This window comes from Capricornis sumatraensis, chromosome 4 (assembly GCF_032405125.1).
Source record: "Capricornis sumatraensis isolate serow.1 chromosome 4, serow.2, whole genome shotgun sequence".
Taxonomy (NCBI): Eukaryota; Metazoa; Chordata; class Mammalia; order Artiodactyla; family Bovidae; genus Capricornis; species Capricornis sumatraensis.
Genome location: NC_091072.1, coordinates 115,388,871 through 115,407,731, shown reverse-complemented (window position 1 = coordinate 115,407,731; position 18,861 = coordinate 115,388,871). Strand labels below are relative to the sequence as shown.

At 44.4% G+C, this 18,861-nt stretch overlaps 1 protein-coding gene across 2 annotated transcripts in view; it reads left to right on the top strand.

The window, feature by feature from the left end:
• SYN3 (synapsin III) overlaps positions 1–18,861 on the top strand; it is a 447,307-nt gene that overhangs the window by 36,634 nt on the left and 391,812 nt on the right. The gene's annotated exons all lie outside the window — the stretch shown is intronic.

Below are 18,861 nucleotides of genomic sequence, written 5' to 3'. Positions count from 1 at the left end.
ACTGCAAGGAGATCAAACCAGTCCATCCTAAAGGAAATCAATCGGGAATATTCATTGGAAGGAGTGATGCTGAAGCTGAAGCTCAGTGCTTAGGCCACCTGATGAGAAGAGCTGACTCTGGAAAAGACCCTGATGCTGGGAAAGATTGAAGGCAGGAGGAGGACAGGACAGAGGACGAGATGGTTGGATGACATCACTGACTCAATGGACATGAGTTTGAGCAAGCTCTGGAAGATGGTGGAGGATGGGGAAGCCTGGTATGCTGCAGTTCATGGGGTCTCAAAGAGTCAGACATGACTGAGCAGCTGAACAACAACAACCTCACTTTATCCTCACAGCGGCCTTTGGAGTTGCCCGTTACTATTACACAAGAAGCTGAAGTTCAGAGAGGTCCAAGCAATGCAGGTTACAGGATTTGAACTCCTGGCTCCCAAGCAGTCCATACTCTATAAAAACAGATTCTCCTGACTTTCATGGCCAATTCACCCCTCATTTCTTGGATACACATCTGCTACCCCCACCACCCTTCTGTGTGGCTTCTGGTTTCTTCTAATCCTTACTTTAACTGTTCTTCACTTATATTTATTGGGAAATGACATTAAGAATCTGAAAGTAAACAGGCTCATTTCACTAATTCTTACTACTGTTCTGTAGTATTTGTGTGGAGGAAACTTTTTGTTGCCTCAGAAGATGAAACATCTCAAGAGAGTTTGGTATGATGGACAGAGCTGTGTCTTGGATCAGAAGACCAAGGATCAAATCCTGGCACCACCTCTTATTACCTATGGAACTTTGAGCATATGACTCAGTGTCCTTGGTTACAGTTTTTTTATTTGCAGAATGGAGATAGTAATAGCAATACTACTATGTTCATCACATCGTAAGATTTGGTTCATTTTAGTTAAATCCAGGAGGACCTTGGATCTGGGTTGACTGATTTGTAAAGGAGGAACTGGCAGATGCATGGAGTGTTTTCTACCTGCCAACTCTCCCCCAGCCACAACAGACACCACTGCTCGATGAAGGCAGGCTTTCCTGTTGAGTTAGGGCAGCTTCATCATTCTCCATGAAACAACCAGAGCTGGCAGCAAGATGAAACTCACTCGGTAACCCCAATGGAACTTTCAGTTCTCCCATTCCGTGGGTTTGATACGAGCCTACTTAAAGAGGATGGTAAATTATGGATGAGGTGGTTGGATCGCGCCAGATGAGCTGTTGGTAAATATACGACGGGAATGAGACCAAGACCCACCACCACTGGAATTGCTGAATTCTATTCTGGCAGTCTCTGGAGTTGTGCCCCTAGAGCCCTGCTGCTCCACAGGGGTACCTGGGGTTGCAAACGTCAAGCATTTTGGAAGAAGAGAGATGGGGAGAGAAAGGAGGAGGAGAAAGAAGAGGAAGAGGGAGAGGTGGAGTGGAGAAAAGAGGAGAAGGGAGAGAGCTTAACTCATTCCTTCTCTGTATCAGCAGTCCTCAACCAGGGGTGATTTTGCCCCTGGGGGCCATTTAGCAATACCGGGAAATGTTTCTGGTTGTCAAAACAGGGGCGTGCTGCTGACCTCTATGAGAAGAGGACAGGGACGCTTCTAAACATCTTATAGTACACAAGACAGCCTTCCACAACAATGAATGAATTATCCAACTCAAAAAAGTCAATGTGCCAAGCTTGGGGAACCCTGTACTAGATACAGTAATTCCAAGATGATTCCTTTTGTGCAGAGAGCCCTGTGGGCCCCTAGAGACAGGAGGTGGTACTTCAGTTTATCATGATGTGGGCTTCCCAGATGGCTCTGAAGAAACTTCACCTTCCCTCTTCCTTTTACTCATCACTAAAGGCCTCAGGGCAGAGTTGGGGTGGGGACCTTCTCCTTCATTCTTACAAAAATGCCATGGCAGAAGTTTCTATGATTTTCCCAAGATCCCAGAGTGAGGAAGTTCCAGAATGGAATAGACACCTCATGCTCTTGGATCTTTGTAACACAGCCCACCTCAGTCAGTGTGATCCCTGGTTGTGCACCCAGCAACCCGCAACAGAGGCCCAAAGCCAGGTGAAACCCCCAAGGGCTGGACCAAGCCTGGTGTTGTGTAGGGGCCTGGGATTTGTTATAGTTGAGTGTGGTAAGACATGCAGACACGGAAATGACTGTCATGAAGGAAGAAGTGTCTCGCACTCACAGTCCCCTAAAGAAGGAGGCACAGAATACCATGATGTGAGGATCCCGTGGGGAAGCAGCATGGCCAGTCTAGAGGCAGAGGGAGCAAGGGGAAGATGTGGACAAGAGCCTTTATTATTGTGTTTCCACTGAAAGGAAAAGGCAAGGCTTGGTGAGCACGTTCTGGATTGACTAATCGGAATGGTTTCAGCAGGCTCTGGGGTGTAGGGGCTATCCCTGGTTGTCTGGCACCTGGCCCTGGGTTGTTGGGGGTCAAGGGGAGATAGTGGCCCGGAGTGAGAGCCTACTTGTTGTTGATGTTCAGTCGCTAAGTCGTGTCTGACTCTTCCACCCTGTGAACTGCAGCACACCAGGCTTCCCTGTCCTTCACCATCTCCTGGAGTTTGCTCAAACTCATGTCCATTGAGTCAGTGATGTTATCCAACCATCTCATCCTCTGCTGCCCACTTCTCCTCTTGCCCTCAATTTTCCCTAGCATCACAGCCTTTTCCAGTGAGTCATCTCTTTGCATCAGAGCCCAGTAGAGAAGGTCGTTGCGGTATGGGCTCTGGATGGTTGTCTCACGTTTGACAGGTGCTCTCTATGGCAAGTCTTTACTTTCTCCAGGTTCTGGCTAACTCTTGTGAGAGGCGGTCCATCCAGGTTCAGTGAGCCTGAAAGATATGAAAGCATCAGAATACAGAAAATAAGACCTGGTTAGCACACCTCTCTAACCCCAAAGCCTCACCACACTGCTGCTTTTTAACAGTCTTTTGAAATGGAACTCTTTTGTTTCTAAGTCTTATATAAAACCCAGTATTTAAGCAAATTACAAAGTAAAAATTACTCTTCTGTTTGATGCAGAGCTTGGATGACTCTGAACCTTTGAACCTCCAGAAAGTATCCCACTCCATAGACATCCTCTTTAGAAGTGATTCTCACTCCCTCCATCCTGCTGCTCTCCTAGCCTTGGGTTCTGCCATGGGTTGGAAGAAGCCTAGGGGAGTATTTGAGAGCAGGGATCCTGTAGCCAGATCACTTCTTTTTGTATTCTTGATCTATCACCTCCCAAGCTGTGTGACCTTGGGTAATTATATTTAATCTCATGCCTTAGTGCTGCCAACTATAAAGTAGGCATAATGATAATATCCAGGAGATAGTGAAGGACAGGGAAGCCAGGAATGCTGCAGTCCATGGGGTTGCAAAGAGTAACACACAACTTAGTGACTGAACAGCAACAACAGTGATAAAAGGACCTACCTAATGGGCTACTGTCAGAATTAATACACGCAAAGCCGTTATAACAGCGCCTGGCACATAGTAAGTGCTTAACCATTATACATTGTAATCCTAATATAAATATAATTAGTGACATTAGTTTACAAATATGCTGTATTATAATGTTGCTGCCAGAACTGCCGAGGTTACACACACACTTTTCAGTCCTCTTGCTACTAGCTTAGTAGCTCCTTTCGTCTCTTCCTCTCCAAAGACTGCCACCACTGCTTCTCCCGTTTCCTTCTACTGCTGCTACTTCTACCATTGTTCCCCCTGGGATAACCATTCCCGCCTCTGCTGCTGGGCATTGCTGCCATCAAGTGAAAACACTGTCAACTAGATCCTGAGAGTCAAAGAAGGTGTGAAGGAGCAGAAAATGATAGGAGCCACGGATGGGCCACCATGAACATGTTCACCCTGGTGCTCTCGTACCCTCTTTGAACTTCTCTTGCTCCGAGTTTAGGGGAGGTTAGTAATAAGGACCCAGACCTGTGGGGCCATTATTGATGAAGTTGTACAGTGGTTCTACATTTGTGTTGTGTTTTTCCTGAGCCTGCAGGGTCAGAAATGGTCCATTACAGCTCTTGGTGGCCCTGGATGTGTAGATACCCTCATGACTCAGGAATGACATTGGTTCAGCAGCTCATGGGGGCTGCCTGCCCCCGGAATGTGGACAGAGAAGCCTCCTCGCCTTTGCTTCCCTGCATGGGAGTGCATAGACTGCAGGAGGCTACTCTCCCCTGACTCTGACCCTGGCAATCCCCATTTGGGGATTAGATTCACACTGACTCTGGGCTCTATCTGGGTCACACTGTCTTGGAACTGCTATGGCCCCTTGGGAAGAAAAGGAACATCTGAGAAAGGAGAACTCGGCCTTTAAAAATGTAAGTCTCTATTGAGGAAAAGGAATTGGGAAAACAGCCTTTTTGCAAGGAGGAAAATGGCTTTGGGTTCCCCTTTCCCAAGCCCAGCCTTAATTTGGAGATATTTCACAGTGGCCTTTTGAAGGGGTGACCAGTTTATACCAAGCTGCCTTAAATGCTTGGAGCAAAAGCCTGTGGGGACTTGCAAATCAACTCCGGGAAGAGAAATTAGCTGTGTCTTGTCTCAGAACTCCTGAAACCGGCTCCAAAGTAAACACATAAGCTGTGCCGGCAGGGAAAGCATGGCCCCTTTTTCTTCTTCATTTTGGAAACTCCATGTGTGCATTATTTTAAATAGGCGCCAGCACACGAGGCCCTTTTAACAAGATTGAAAACAGATGGGGCCTTAGGCTGTTCAGTAGCTCTCAGAAACTGACATGGGAAGTGCTAAGCCATCTTGTGTCCAGGCGACATTCATATTCTTCTTGAAGCACAAGTCTGGCCAGGCCTCTCGTTCCCAGGGAGCAGGAGTCTGCTTCCTGCATCAGGTGTGTCAGCAGGGGAAGGAAATATCTCCTTTCACTGCATTTGCCCATGTTTGCATTTACTTAACCCTCTGGCAGCCTGAAAGAAGAGAGGCTTGTGCTAGCCTTGAGACCCCATGCTTCTGGAGCTGGAAGCATTGGGTTTTAACTTACTATACATGGGATTGTTACTCCCCATAACCCACGGCTCTCCAGAGGCTCCCAATCTCACTGTAAGTGATGGCCAGAATCCTTCGCGTGGCTATACACCCTTCATGGTTAGACTTCCCTGGCCTTCTTCCTGCTCTTGTCTTTCTTGCTTACTCTGATCCAGTCACACTGGCCTTCTCACACTGTTCCTTAAAATCAAATAGCAGGAAACAAGTGTTGATGAGGATGTGGAAAGATTGGAACCCTTGTACATTGCTGGTCACAATGTAAAATGGTATAGCTGCTGTAGAATACAGCATGGTGGTTCCTCAAGAAGTCAGACAGAATCACCACATGACCCAACAATTCCACTCCTGGGTATATAGCCAAAAGAACTAAAATCAGGGACTCAAGCATGTTTGTTAACCCATGTTCATAGCAGCACTATTCACAGTAGCCAAAAGGTAGATATAAAACGCAAGTGTTCATTGACAAATGGGTAAACAAATGTGGTATATCCATACAATGGAATATGATTCAACCTTTAAAAGGAAGGAAATTCCGACATATGCTATAACATGGACAAACTTTAAGTCAAATAAGCCAGACATAAGAGGACAAATATTGTATGATCCCACTTGTATCAGGTATCTAGAATAGTCAAATTCAGAGAGACAGAAAGTACAGTAGAGGTTACCAGCCGTTATAGAGAATGAGTTACTGTTTCTTGGACATGAGGGTTTTGTTGGGGATGATGAGAAAGTTCTGTGGTTGGATGGTGGTGATGGTTGCACAACACTGTGAATATATTTCATGCCACTGATTTATACACTTAAAAAATAGTTAAAATGGTAAATTTTACATTGCAGTTATTTTACCACAAAGAAACAAACTTTGAAAAACTCAGGCAAGCACACCCTGCCTTGAGCTTTTGCTTTTCTGTTCTTTTTACCAGGAACCCTCTTTCCTAAGGTATCCACATGGCTTGTTCAGGTTCTTTGCAGCAGTGTCACCTTCTCAGAGGCGCTTGACTGCCCTCTCTGAAATGGCACTCTCCACGCACACTTCTCAGTCACTCTGTGTCATGTCGCTTGCTTCATCTTTCTTTGCAGCATTTAGCACCCAGAGTGGTGACACTGTGGTCCTTCTGAAGTCCAGCACTAAGCTCAGGCTGTAGGGGGCAGTAGGGACTCCATGTCTGGGGTTTAAAACCGGCCATGTTTTCTGAGGCCCAAGCAGAGGGAGCAGCAGGCCCTCATCTTGGCACAGGGCTTTACCCTGGTCCCTGGATGTGTGGACTGGATCAAGGGAAGGAAGGTAAGAGGAAAGACCTCTGGGAAGCAGCTCTAGGGAGAGAAGGTGAGGCCCAAGCTGTGGGTAGCAGCAGGTAGAAAAGGAGGGTTGAATGCTTTTTTCATTTCTACAGCACTGAAATGGTGTTGGACGTGTAAAATGAAAACCAAATAAAGGAAAGCACGTTAAGGTAGGATAGAACATTTTAATTTCTCGGAGCTTTGATGGATGAGATGTTCTTGTCATCACAAGTTTCCATTTGGAAAAAAAGTCTACAGAAATAAATTACATCAGCCCTACTTAAGCTCCTTCAGTATCTCTGCTCACCATACTCGACAGGGTCATGCCTGCTTCATCTCTAGGCTCATCATCCCACCCCAGGCAGCTCTTCCCAGAGCTCCAGCCTCACCACCTCACCGTCAGCGTCACACCCACCTGTGATACAACTGCCAAACATGGACTCTGCTTCTGCGCCTCGATCTCCAAGCCCCTGAACCCATCCATCAACCATCTGGAAAAATATGGGGAGACGTTCACATGTGCTTTGTTTAATCCTATAAACACACATTTCTGAGAATTCAGCAGAATGGTACTTACACCTGTGGAACCTAGCGCAACAGTGAAGAGAAGTAGATGTCAAGGGGACACGGTTCATCGTTCTTTAATACGTAGCTAAGCTGTGGTCTTAAAATCTCTGAACATTTGCCCGATCTGTCACAAGCAGCAAAAGTTTGTTGCAGGTGGCAAAATTCACCGCTCTGGCGGTCCCACCATTCTGGGACCATTCCCACCCCTTAAAGCTTCTTTCTCCCCCTCCCCTCCTCTTCGCCCTCTTCCTTGCCCCATCCTCCCCCCACCTCCTCAGTCCTCCTCCCCACCCTTCCTCTCCCCCTCCTCCCCATCTCTTACCCTCCTCTTCCTCCCTCTTCCTTGCCCCATCCTCCCCCCACCTCCTCAGTCCCCCTCCCCACCCTTCCCCTCCCCCTCCTCCCCATCTCCTACCCTCCTCTTCCTCCCCCTCCTCCCTCTCTCCTTCACTGAGCACTTCCCATCCTTCAGACATTATCAGAAGCTCCCCCTACCCTTCCAGTTTTCCCTGGCAGAGGGAAAATGACAGTGGATGTTTTACTTTGATTCTCAGATGCTGTTGTCTCAGTCTCTATTCTTGGCACAGTAGTTGCTCCAAAAAAGAAATAGTTGTTAAGTTAGTGAATTAATGGATAACTCAGGTTCAGGTAGCTCTGTGATCTTGGCCAAGTCATTTTCTCTCTCTGTTTCTCATCCACTAATGAGAATGCTAATACCTACTCCCGTATCAAGAAGTCATTGTAATGATCAAATTAAAGAACATAAATGTGATATCTAACATCGATTATTCATTTTTCACTTAGGCACCTTGCTAAGGACTCTTAAGTGAATATCAATTCCATTTAATGAAATCCATTAATTCCATTAAATAGAATTAATCCATCTAATGCTCACACCTGCCCTAGGAAGGTACCATTCTTAATCTCATTTACAGATGAGGGACTGAGGCTTAGAAAGGCTAACTTGTCTAAAGGTGCACAACAAATAAGGGGTAAAACTCTGATTCAGACTCATGGGGTTCAATTCTAAAAACCTTCACATGGCAACACTTTGTAAACTGCAAGTCACTGCTACTGATTTTTTTAAAAAATAATATGGTGAACTCCAACTAACTGGATATTTTATAACTTGAACATTTAAGAATGTAGCTTCTGTCATTTACTTGTCTCTATTGTACATGTGTTTGACACGTTCTCACCTCTCCCTTACCTGCTTTCTGCACACACACGCACACACACAGAGGACTATTAAGGTTTTGATGAGCAGAGGTGCCTTTGCATTTGCCTGCATAGCTGGGTGTTTCACACTGGAGTTGGGCAGCACTGCCAGGCAGCTCTCACTGACCCAGTGGCCCAGGTTTTTCCTGAGATGCCCGGTACTGCTTCTGCACAGTATTTCCTCCTCTGGAAAGGTCCACTGAATGAGTCTTCAGACATTCAAAGCCTCTTTTGTCTGCAAGGTGAGTCTGTACTGGTGGAAAAGAGCTCAGCCCCGAGATGCCAGCCAAGGAAGTCACTGAGCCCACCAGGCCTCAGAGCTGAAAACACGGCCTATGCGGGAAACCGACAGGAAGCAGTTCTTGCTGAGAGCAGGCTTTGGGCCGCCTGCCAAGTACTTGCTATCAGCAGGGCAGTTGGAAGGAGCAGAGCGGTGAAAGAGGGACCTGTGGGCTTCCCCAGCAGATGCTGCACACTGACGTGGGAAAGACACAGGAAGGTGTAAGAATTAGAGCTCTGCGAGTTAAGACTCGAGTCCCCGCAAATAAGCCACATGGTACAGTGTGAAGGGTGTCAGCCTGGGTTTGGACCCCAGAATGTAACTTTGGGCAAAGTCACCCCGCTTCCCTGGGCCTCACCTTTGGCATCTGCAAAATGGGCATCTGTTCATTCAGTGATATTCACAGAGCACCTGTGCTGCTTCCCCAGACACTGGTTTAGGTGCTGGGCTAGAGCTCTGAGCAAAACAGACAAAATCCCTGCCCCGTGGAGCTTCCGTTATAGTGAAAGAAATGGACGATTACATATTCACTTGGGATGGATGTAAATATTTACGTCAGATTAAGCAAGGAAATAGCTTGGAGCACAGCAGGTGCTTTGTAGGATGGTGCCACTAGGGGCGCCAGGGAGCAGAGGTGTGCTGCCGGCTCTCGGAAACAAGGTTTAGAGACTGAGGGATTGGAGGTTGGAGTCTGCTTCCTGTGCTTGGTAATGGGAAAGAGGCCAGCATGGCATGGCGATGACAGAGTGAGTTGAAACAGGGGCAGACAGGGGCTGGTGGAAGGAGGTGCCAAAGAACCTAAATCCTGTAGGAGTTCACAGCCTGCGTAAAGCTTGGGTTTTCTGTGTTTAATGTTTTATTATTGTTGCTGCTGCTGTTAATGCTTTTAACGAGTCTCTATAAGACCCTGTGAAAGAACCTAAGAAGTGAAGAAGGGACTCCCCTGGTGATCCAATGGTTAAGACTCCACGCTCCCAGTGCAGGGGGCCTGAGTTCAATCCCTGGTCAGGGAACTACATCCCTCATGCCACAACTAAGAGATCCTCCATACCACAGCGAAGATCCCAAGTGCTGCAACTGAGACCCAGTGCAGCCAAGTAAATTAAAAAAAAGAAAAAAGAGCACAGTACATGCAGAATGCTGATTTATTTTAAAAGGAATTTGTTAATAACACACTTTCCTTCCCAAGAGTAAACATAACAATCTGTTAGGGATTAGGGTGGAATTTTGATGAAAACTTGCTAGAGGACTCAAGAATGCCCTAATCCTACCTTGACAATTACTACCACCATCCCTTTTGCAGGTTCCTAAAGTAGACAAAAACACAAGGAGGAAGAGCAAATACGTTTTAGAGGGCCTGGGCCCACCACTCCTGTGCAGGGTTGCCTGAATCAGCTCCAGACCAAAGCAGTACAGCATCTTGCTGCTGCTGCTGCTGCTGCTGCTAAGTTGCTTGGGTCATGTCCAACTCTGTGCAACCCCAGAGACGGCAGCCCACCAGGCTTCCCTGTCCCTGGGATTCTCCAGGCAAGAACACTGGAGTGGGTTGCCATTTCCTTCTCCAGTGCATGAAAGTGAAAAGTGAAAGTGAAGTTGCTCTGTCGTGTCCGACTCCTAGTGACCCCATGGACTGCAGCCTACCAGACTCCTCCATCCATGGGATTTTCCAGGCAAGAGTACTGGAATGGGTTGCCATTGCCTTCTCTGTGCAGCATCTTGCCTGTTTTTAAAGCCAAATGTCCTATTTATGAGTGTTACTTACTAAATGTGAGTGGGTTGTCATGCCCTCCTCCAGGGGATCTTCCCAACCCAAGGATCAAACCTGCACTCTTATGTCTCCTGCATTGACAGGTGGGTTCTTGACCACTAGCGCCACCTGGGAAGCCCTGCTTACTAAATACATACAGCTAAATAATTCTGAGGTACCACAGACACAGTTACGAAAACAGAGAGCAGGACATCTGGGTCTCCTTGGAATCAAGAGTTCAGTGCTGCAAACTCATGGGACAGGGGGCTGAGAGCAAAATGGCTGCTGAGGGTGGCTTCTCTGAGGAGCTACAAGGCAGGAGAGAGGAAGTTAACATGAGGACCACCCAGTTCAGCAGACACTCAGCTGGAGAGAAGCAGAATGTGGACTCCAGAATCACACATGATTGCCTGGGTTTCAACCCAGCAGTGACCTTGCCCACTGTTTAAGGCAGCATTATGATGTCCTGAGCACTAGATTAACAGTTCCTCCTTATGAAGTGAGAAAGCGTAGAGAAAAGGGCAGAGGATGAGAAGTTGTTCTAGCATTAGGAAAGGTCCTGGAGGCTGCCCACCTTCTGCCATCAGCTCAGTATCTATGTGTCTCTCTTGTCTCTCTCTTTTACCCTCCTGCAAATTACAAAGGGTGTCTAAGGCCTTGGCAAGGGGCAGACAGTCTGGACCAGATAGGTCTTCACTAACTAACAAGAATTTCCAGTATCTTATCAGCCTCCCTTGGCTTCCAGAACAATCTGTCTGCCAGCATCTTGTCTTTCTCAGGAACTCTGGACAACAGCTCTTTGTGTCAAAATCCCCCCTCCTTCAGTCAGGCTTCATGGTCAAGGCTGATAGCTGCTACCTCCACATTCCCACACATTTTCGGTTTCTTGTGTACATTCCAGTCACTCATCCAATTCCAAGTCCCAATTTCAGTTTCTTTCCCATTGATCTGTTGGCCTAATAGCATCCTTCAACTTATTATAATAATGATGATTGCAATCACCATTTTCTACTCCGTCATCAACATCATTATCATTGCAAAAGCAATTATGGTAACTAAAGATGAATACCCCATGCTTTCAGTGATATTATCTGCTTGGCATCACATACTTTCTAGGTTACAGTGAGAACCCATGAAAGACTCTTCAGGAAACTGAATGCATTCCATCTTGTTTCTGTGTGATGCGCATACTCGTGAGTGTGTGTGCACGTGTTTTCCTGGAGCTGGACATGTGTTTAATTATAAACAGGTGCTTGTATTTCCTTGTGATCGAGGGTGCTATAGAAGAGGTCTTGTTAATGGATATGATTCCAACCATAACTAGCACTGATAATAGAGTCTGGAACTTAGGAAGTGCTATGTAAATACTGTGGTTAAATATTTATCACTCTCTTATAACACAGCCCTTCGTGTTTCCCAGTGGTCTCCCAAAGATGACTATACCCTAATCCTGGAATCTGTGAAAATGATACTTAGAAGGGAGATGACGATGTGATTACAACTATGGACTTTAAAATAAGAAGAGTATCTCTGATTATCCAAGTGGGCCAGTCTGACCACTGAAGCCCTTAAAAACAAAACTTTCTCTGGCTAGAGAGGAAGATGTGACAAAAGGGAAGTCAGAAAACTTTGGAGAATAAGAAGGACTTGACATGCCATGACAAGTTTGAAGATGGGGAGTACAGTGTGACAAGGAGTGCAGACAGCCTTAAGGAGCTCCCAGCTGAGATCAGCAAGGAAGTAGAACCTCAGTCCTATAGCTGCAGAGAGCTCAGTTCAGCAAACTTGGAAGCAGATTCTTCCCAAAACCTCCCAGAACGAGTCCAGATGGCTGATACCTTGATTTTGGCTTTGTGAAACCTAGAACAGAAGTCAGCTGAGCTAACATGGACTTCTGATGGATATAGAGCAGTGAGACAATTCATTTGTGTTGTCTGCAGCTGCTGAATTTGTGATAATTTGTTGTGGCAGCAATAGAATACTAATACCGTATAGAGTACCATTCCTTCACAGGGAATTCAAAATCCTCAGAATTGGCCTCCCCCACACTTTTCTGGCTCTGTTCTGTGGTGCTCCTCCACATACTCCATGTTGCAACAACGGACGACATCTCATTGCTTCACTGACCCAAGAGCCCTGTGTTCTCAGCTGTGCTTTTGTTCATGAAAACTTAGATTGGGCTTTCTCCTCCTTTCTACCTGGAACCACCCTCCTCCTTGCTGTGGTCTAGTGGATCTAGCAGTGGGGCAGTTTCAGAAGGTGAATTGTTTAGCGTGTGTAGGTATTGTAGTCGTCCGTTCATCTACAAAGTATAAAAAATAACACTTCATTCCACAAGTGTGTTTTCAATACCTCCTGTGTACCAGGAACTGGATATAAAGTGGTAAATAGCTTTCTAATAAAAGTATGATTGCTCGGCATTTCTTTTTCATAAGGTATGCTGTGGTAATAGTATTTTTGTTCCATGATCATTGGGAGACGCTGGTTAAGAAAGAGAGGTGAAAATGAAACAGACCATGGACATAATTGACTCAGTTGATGATAACTCATTTTGAAGATGAAGAGGATTAAAGTGGAGAGAGAAAGAGGGGTTTGCCTAAGGCCATACACTTGGTCAGTGTTAAATCTAAAATTTAGATCCCTTGACCCCAGACTTGAAACCAGTTTCTTTTCCACTATTCTTTGACTCCTCCATGTAGATGCTTAATAAAAGTCATAAACAGAAAAACTCAGAGAGTCTAGCATTTTCAGGTATCATTGAGATCAGTGTTGTAAACCTCCCACACCTGGTTTTAACAAGTGTAACAAAATACAAAGACCTTACATATGCTGCTGTGAAAACCTACCTGTCTTTAATGGTGTCCATGACCCAATAATTTCACTCCTAGGAATATACCCAAAAGAAATGAGAGTATATGTCCACCAAAAGAGATGTAAAAGAATGTGCATAACAGCTTTTTTCTTACTAGCCAATGACTAGAAATAGGCCAGGTGTCCATCATCAGCAGAACAGATGAATGTATTATTGTACAGGAGGGCATGGCAATCCTCTCCAGTATTCTTGCCTGGGGAATCCCATGGACAGAGGAGCCTGGCAGAGTACAGCCCATAGGGTCACAAAGAGTCATACACGACTGAAGAGACTTAGCACACACCCCTGTGCAGGCATTGAAGCACTACACAGAAATAAAATGATTTATTCTAAGCCCAACAGCATGAATGAATCACACAGATATAATGATGAGTGAAAAAAGGCAAATACGCAGGGCATATACTCTGAGATTCATATGAAGTTCAAAAACATACAAAACTAAGCTACAGAAATAGAAGGTATCAAAGTGGTAGCATCATGGTGTGAAAGTTGATGTCAGTTATATTGAAGTTGACAGAGTATTCAGGGAGGCTGGAATTGTTACCAATTTTCATCTTGATATTGATTGCTCATGCTAAGTTGCTTCAGTTGTGTCCAACTCTTTGCAGCTCTGTGGACTGTAGCCCGCCAGGCTCCTCTGTCCATGGGCTTCTCCAGGCAAGAATAATGGAGTGGGTTGACTCTTTCTTCTCCAGGGGATCTTCCCAACTCAGGGATCAAACCCACGTCTCTTATGTCTCCTAGCACCATCTGGAAAGTTGATATTGATTATGCAAGCACAGATCAATTAAGATCCATCAATCTGTAAAAATTTGTGAAATTTAATTTAGCTATCCCTCTTTTTTTGAGGCATTCTTCCAAGGTTTACAATAGCTTTAATTTATCAAGATCTATGAGTTTGAGTAAACTCTGGGAGTTGGCGATGAACAGGGAAGCCTGATGTGCTGCAGTCCATGGAGTTGCAAAGAGTTGAACACGACTGAGCGACTGAACTGAACTGATCTTTAAATAATGTTATACCACTTTATATACAGTGTAAGGACCTTTTAACAGTACATTTCCATTTCCATCTTTGTGTTCTTGTTACACATTCTACTTCTGCATGTGTGATGAACTCCCATGATTCATACTATTGTCTTGCAGTCAATTATTCACCTTGAGAAGCAGAGAACTACACTGACAAAAAAGGAACAGACTTCCTTCCAAGTCCGAGAGTATTTACAAATGCACTTTTTATGGCAAAATGTAAAGTGAAAGTGAGGTGCCTACAGGCATGGTAGACTGTAACAACTTGACTCTAATTCAAATTAAGAAGTCTTTGAAGAAAAAAGTCATCAGAGCACAGGCTCAGTATTTGTGACACATGGGCTTAGTTGCTTCGTATCATGTGGGATCTTTCCAGATCAGGAATTGAACCTGTGTCTCCTGCATTGACAGGTGGATTCTTCACCACTGAGTCACCAAGGAAGCCCAGCTGTCATTCCTTACCTCTCTGTATAAAGTATATTTTCCCCCTTTGATTGCTTTGAAGGTTTTCTGTTCATCGCTTGTTAGTAAGCTGATTATTATGTACATTGGTATGCTTTTCTTTATGTTTCTTCTGCTTGGGAGTCACTGAATTTCTTAGGCCTATAGGTTTATAGTTTTCATCAAATTTGAAAAACTTGAGACTGAGGTGAGCTTCTGCAAAGTTGAGAAAGCTCTAGGTAAACTAGGACAAGTTGGTCATCCTAGATCCAGAGCACACTGTGATCCAGGGCTCATTTAGCCCCACTACTAAATTTTTGAAAACTCGACTCTTATTACAAAGTCTTTACACTTTACCTGGTGAGAACATGCGCTATCCCCAGCCCTGTGTGCGTTCTGGAGTATGAGTCGACTGTTTTCTGATAGTTCTGTCACTGGCCCTGAGAAGTTTCCTTTCATGCACGCTCATAGCAGTACACAGCCAGAGACTTACAGATCTGCCCGGAGGCCTTTTTCTGTGCAGTTGTATCTTTCCTTTACTCTGCCCTGCAAATTCTAGCCACCTCTGATGCTGCTGCTGCTGCTGAGTCCTGTCAGTCATGTCTGACTCTGTGCAACCCCGTAGATGGCAGCTCACCAGGCTTCCCCTGTCCCTGGGATTCTCCAGGGAAGAACACTGGAGTGGGTTGCCATTTCTTTCTCCAATGCATGAAAGTGAAAAGTGAAAGTGAAGTCGCTTAGTCGTGGCCAACTCTTCGCGACCTCATGGACTGTAGCCTACCAGGCTCCTCCATCCATGGGATTTTCCAGGCAAGAGTACTGGAGTGGATTGCCATTGCCTTCTGCAGCCTCCCTGATTTTAACGTTTGACTCTTCAGCTTAGTGAGACTACTGGGCACTGATTGCATTCTCCTACACCTGAAAACTGCCTCTAGGCAGTCAGCTAGGGCAGTCACAGAGGTAATTTCATGTGTTTCCTTTCTGCAAGGTCATGGTCCTGTAATGCCCGTTGTTCAGCGTCTGAAAATTATTAATGTATTTTGTCTGGCTTTCCAAGTTTAAGATGACAATGTAAATATAGTCCCTGTTACTCCATTATGGACTTAATTAAACAGAAATCTTTACTCTTTATATTGTATGCCTTAATATTTTAAAAATTGTTTATGTTATAAATATTTGAAAAGGTTTCTCTTTTTAAGTTATACCATTTTTTATGCATTTCAATTTACTCTCGCTAAGACAGTTAAATATTTGAATATAATAATGACAGCTGTTTATAGAGATCTTCCTCCTATGTATGTCTCAACTCTGTGCTATGTGTCTCATACATTATCTTGAATCTTCACTAACAGTTTTAAAGCTAGATACCACTGATATTATTGCCTCCATTTTAGAGATGTCAAAACTGAGATTCTAAGCAGTCAGTAACTTGACCAAAATCATCAGATACTGAGCAGTTACTTTTAAATGTAGTTTCTTTAAATATTTATTTATCTATACCACCATGCCTAGTATATAGTAAAGAGACATCACATTAAAAATAATTGGGACCAAAATGTTTTTGAGGTCAAAAGGTTAACTTATGCAGAAAATGAAGAAACATGACTCTCATAGTAGTGCTCTATTTTGTGCGTGTGTGCATATATGCATTTAAGTATGTGTTTGCTGAAGTGGATAAAGGAGCCTTACCTAAACCAATTGACATTCTTTGAACCCTGACGCCTTTGCATGCAATACTAAAATTGGATCCAATTTCCAAAATTATTTTATTACATTCCTAGGATTATTATAACAAATTACTACAACTTGCGGCTTAAAATAAATTATCCTCTCATAGGCCAGAAATTGGAATCAAGGTGTCAACAGATCTGTACTCCCTCTGAAGACTGTCCTTCCTTGCTTCTTCCACCTTCTAGTAACTCCTGTTGTTCCTTGGTTTTGGGGCAATGTAACTCCAGTCTCTGCCTCCATCTTCAAACAGCCTTCTTTCCTGGGTCCCTCTGTCTCCCCTTCTCTTCTTTTATAAATAGATCTTCTTATATTTAGGGTCCACTCTCATCTAGGATCTGAGAGCCTTAATTATATTTGCAAAGACTCTCTTTCTATACACAGTCAAATTTCACAGGTATCAAGGGTTGGGACTTGGACATATCTTTTAGGGGAATCGATTTAACCCACTACAGTTTATGAGAGCTCTCCAGGCCCTGATATTTAGGATTCTACCAGCAGGGTCATCCTGCTGTCTTGAAGGAGAGATGGTTGGATACTTCTATGTTCATTTCCATGGTTGTTGAAATTTTTAGAAAGATAAATATAGGAAAGTGCCCTTTCTTTGCTACTCCAGCTCTCTGTGCCTGGAGGCCTTTTTCTGTGCAGTTGTATCTTTACTCTGCCCTGCAAATTCTAGCTACCTCTGCTGCTGCTGCTGCTGCTAAGTCACGTCAGTCGTGTCTGACTCTGTGTGACCCCATAGATGGCAGCTCACCAGGTTCTTCTGTCCCTGGGATTCTCCAGGCAAGAATACTGGAGTGGGTTGCCATTTCCTTCTCCAGTGCATGAAAGTTGCTTGCTGTTCTATAACCCAGGAATCTACCTCCTATAATTACTCATAAACTATGACTAGGAAACAACTGCAGACACTCAGATCTGAACCAGATGAACTTCTGACTCGTATATCCAAGCCTGAGGGTGTCTTCTATCCAGGTATTTCTCTTTCCATTTGAGCAGCAAAATAGCCCCTGGGTCTTTGCCATCTAGTTGGAGACTTTACCATCCAAGATTCTGATTCACTCCTTTTCTTCGCATATCTTGTGCCCAGCAATTCTGTGTTGCAGCTTTCTTTTTTTTCCACACAAGCAACAACTTTTCTCGCTAATTCTTCTTTGTAATCTTACCAATGAAATATCTTGAACATGATGGACTGAATTTTTAAGGCATTAGATTTAATTACTGGGTCATTACCACTGTTTACCAACCTGGCCTCATTACAGAGCTCTTTGCTTTTCACCTTTCCACAGCATAATGAGGTTATTAATTAAAACAAGAGACACAGGCACTCTGGATCTGCTTTAATGCCATCTGGGAAGATAGCTAGGTCTTTGGCCATAATTTCTGGTAAATGATTCCAAGGGGATACATCTAAATCACCATGAAATGATATTTCCCTTCAATGTAAACTTGTTTTTCTCTTTGAGTGGTTTATTTTTAGGTCCCTAAAATTCCCAGTTGCAGTCCACCTAATGCCTTATTTAGCTAAACAGTGGGGACAGTGGGGTGCTGCAGTTAAAAGACAGGCTGGAGCCAGACTGCCTGGGGTTAAATCCTGGCTCTGCTACCTACTGTGTGACAGTGTGCAAGTTATTTGATCTCTCTCTGCCTTGGTTTTTCATGTAGACAAGTATGAGGATTAAATGAATTCATACGTATAAAATGCTTAGGACAGTACCTGGCACATAGTGAGTGTTGCATGTATGTGAGCAGTTATTTTTATTCATTAAATCCAAATAAATAGCTTTTGGTTTCTGTATAAGTCAGTGTAGTATTATGCATTTTCTAGAGTGGGGTTACAGGTTGAATTATGTCTCCTAAAATTCATGTGTTAAAGTCCTAAGGCCCAGTGCCTCAGAATGTGACCTTAGTTGGACACAGGTATGTGGAGATAGGATCTTTACAGAGATAATCAAGTTAAAGTGAAGTCAGTAGAGTGGGTCCTAATCCAGTATGACTGGTAGAATGGCTACAGAGACTTGCATAGAGGAGAACATACTGATAAGAGACAGAGAGAAGGTGACCTTGCAGTGCAAAGAACTTGCAACAGAGCCTTCTTGCTCAGCCCTCAGAAAGAACCAGTGCTGCCCACACCTTGATTTGGGACTTCTATCCTCCACAGCTGTGAGAAAGCACAGTTTTCTGTGTTTAAGCTGCCTAGTGGGGTACTTTGTTATGGTAAACCTAGGAAATGGTTATAACATCAAGTCACTATCCCCAGGGAGCATATAACCTGGTAGGAGGGATGTATTCCATAGGAAAGGGCTTCCTAGATGGCGCTAGTGGTAAAGAACCCACCTGCCAATGCAGGAGACATAAGAAACGCAGGTTTGATCCCTGGGTTGGAAAAATCCCTTGGAGGAGGGCATGGCAACCCACTCCAGTATTCTTGCTTGAAGAATCCTGTAGACAGAGGAGCCTGGCAGGCTACAGTCCATAGAGTTGCACAGAGTCAGACATGACTGAAGCTACTTAGCATACGCACATTCCATAGGAATAGCAACAGAAAATTTTAAAGCTTGCTCAACCAAATAAGCCAACAAAAAGATGAACTTAGAAGGATGCAGAAATGTCTAGTAAAACACAAATGCGACATTGTAGTTGGCACATAAACATGAAGAATACTCCTTAGTGGGGACCGAAAAAAAAGAGTACTGCT